This window comes from Ursus maritimus, unplaced genomic scaffold (genome assembly GCF_017311325.1).
Source record: "Ursus maritimus isolate PB19 unplaced genomic scaffold, ASM1731132v1 scaffold_6, whole genome shotgun sequence".
NCBI lineage: Eukaryota > Metazoa > Chordata > Mammalia > Carnivora > Ursidae > Ursus > Ursus maritimus.
Window position 1 is genome coordinate 52,042,468 of NW_024426774.1, and position 3,276 is coordinate 52,045,743.

Genomic DNA, 3,276 nt, shown 5'->3' on the forward strand with positions numbered 1-3,276 from the left:
GGGGGTACTGACTTGAGAGCTCACCAGAAGGGACGGGTGGAGAACGAAGTCTGACACATGGCTAGGTTTCTTAAGACATTTGCCAAATTCTGAATCTCTGCTGAATTGGAGGCCAAGAAGCTAAGCAGGGAGAGCCTTTGGGAAGCAGAGTGGAATTTCCCACCGTCTCACTCTGCTGAGAAGACCGTGATCAGAGCTGAGGACCCACCAGACGCAGCAGCCCAGGAGAACAGACCAGATTCTCAACTTTAAGCCCCTGGAGGGACTTACAAAAAGGGCTCCAGCCTCAATTCAGCTACATCCCTAATTTGATGAAGGTTGGCAAACCCCTCCACCTAGCAGAGGACAGGGGGAGCCCTCTGGGGGGGGGGGGTGTTACATCGCCTGGAGCCTCTACAGCTGGTCTTACGCACTGTCTGCCTTCAGTAAAAAATGAGCAGGCTTGCGGGGCTGTAGAGAAAAGAATTATTGGGGCTAGAAAGTACAGTAAGAAATGTTACTAAACACCATCTCTGCGCAATATAACAATGCCCGGCAAGGAAGAAGGAGTAAGGACTACAAAGAGAGGCAGGGACTGAACGACACGGAAGAAAGTAATAGTGCAAAGCAAGGGACGCAAGTCAGGTCTCACGTAAGCCCAGTATCCTTATCTTCAGCCCTGCCGTAAATGAAACCCACTTTTTTAGTAAATCCATTTTGCATTTTCCAACACCTCCTAATCCCTGCCCAATCAGAGCAGGATGGGTGATAAAATCAGATAAAACAGAAGCTTTGCAAACCACTCCAATTACATTATGTTACCATAAATATTAAGTTGTCAGGGAAACATTTTTTTAGTAGCTATTTTCTGGGACTCCTTTTTCAGCTGTGGGTCTTCTGAGCTCTGTACGGAAGAAACTGGCTGCTAGTTTCCCAATTTGCTCATTTCAATTTAGTTTTAATATGACAAAGTTACGTATCTGATCATCACACAGTGAGAGCCTAGTTAAAAAAAAATAGATGGGCACCTGGCTGGCTCAGTCCACAAAGCATGTGACTCCTGATCTTGGGGTCATGAGCTTAAGCCCCATATTGGGTGTGGAGGCTACTTTAAAAAACAATAAATATTGAAAAAAAAATATATATATATAATCATAAAAGAAGCTTCCCAAAAATCACATTTGAAAATCTCTCAACTTAAAGTGGTGCCTGTGGTTTTATTGCTAATGAGTAGACTAGGCAGAATTTTCTGTCTTTATTCTCAGGTTAATTTAAAAAAAAAAAAAAGGACTTTTACCATTGTCTTCCGATGCGTGGCTTATTGTTTTATCAATGCAACTTCCTTTTTCTCTCCTAGACTCCTTTGATTATATATATATTTTAAATATTTTTAAAAATTTTTTTATTTATTTGACAGAGAGGGAGAGAGAGACAGAGAGAGAGCACAAGCAGAGGGAGCAGAAGAGGGAGAAGCAGGCTCCCCACTGAGCAGGGAGACGGGATGTGGGGCTTGATCCAAGGACCCTGGGTACATAACCCAAGCCAAAAGCAGACACCGAACCGACTGAGCCACCCAGATGCCCCTATATATTTTTAAAATTTACTTTTTCTCTAAATATTTTGTCTTGAAAATTTTCAAACTTACAGAAAAGTTGAAAGAATAGTATAATTGTATGAACACCTAGATTACCCAACTGTAACCACATTTGCTTTATCTCTGTCTATACAAGGTTTCTAAACCTTGGCACTATTGATATTTGGAGTAGTTTAGGGAGCTTTCTTGTACCTTGCTGGGTGTTTAACAGTATCTCTGGCCTCCACTCATTAGAGGTGCCAGTAACCTCCTTCCTAAGGTATAATAACCAAAAATGTCTCCAGATATTGCCAAATGTCCCTGATTAAGAATCACTGGTCGACAATAAAACACATCACTTTTGTTGAGCTGATGTATTTGAAAGCAGGTTTGAAAGTCTCATGGTATTTTATCCATAAATACTGTAGTAAATATTCCCCAAGGACATGCACACACACTCCTACATAACCACAACACAATACTCACACCCAGGAAATACAAGCTTCGTACAATAATGATATCATCTAATACCCAGCTCAGGCCCAAATTTCACTCAATTGATTGCAGAAAAGTGTGCTTTCAAGCTTGTGAATGCTTGCCAATCTGATAGTGAGAAATGATATCTCAATGTAGCTTTTCTACTCACTTATTATGAACTTTTCAAACATACAGTAAAGTTGGAAGAACTTTTTCCCTGCGGATTTAATTTGCTTTTCTCTTGTCATAATGAAGTTCATAGGCTTAAAGGCACTTACGTTTTTTTATGTGTATGAATTTTTGCCTGTCTCAGTTTTTGAATGCTTTATAAAAAAGGAAAGTTAGAGCTTTATCTATGATATATGTTGCAATTATATTTTTCCCAGTTTGTCACTTATCTTTTGATTTTGCTTGTAGAGTTTTTTTTCATAAACCTTCTTATCAATGTAGTCAAATTTGTTGATCTTCTCTACTATTTTTTCTGAATGATGAGCATATTTTAAAAGGTTTTCTGACAACAAAATTATAAATAAATTCACTTAGTTTTCTTCTAGTACTAGAAGGCTTACTATGTACTTATTTTTTCCATTTGGAGTTTTTCCTAAAGCAGAATGTATGTTATGGATCCAAAATTATTTTTTTCAAATGGCCATGCCATTGTCCTAATACTGTTTATTAACAAGTCTGTCTTTTCCCCAGGGATTTGAGTTGCCATTTTATTCATATCATAGTTTTTTTCTTTGACTTGGTTCTATTTCTGAATCAGTTATGTTCCAGATCTGACCATTTATTCATGCCATACTCTTTAAATTATGGAGAATTTATGGTGTTTTAGTATTTATTAGAGTTATCTCTCTTCATTTATCCTTCTACCCCCCTCCCAGGTTTTCCTATGTATGCATGTATGTTTGGGGTGGGGTTTTTTTGCCATGTGAACTTTAGAATCAATTTTCTGGTTTCAGGAAAAATGCTTGTTGAAATTTTACTGGAGTAGTGTTACATAAGGAATTATTTATATCTCGATGATGTCAAGTGATCCAAGACCAAGTAATATTTCCGCTTGTCTTTCAGGACTGTTTTAAATTTTTCCTCATATGAGTTTTGCACATTTCTTTTTAAGCTTATTTCCAAGTATTTTTATTTCTATGTTATTATAAATGGGATTTTCTCTTCCTTTATCTTCTAATTGATTATCATTACACGCGCACACACACACACTATTGATTTTTGTACCTTGATTTTGTAGC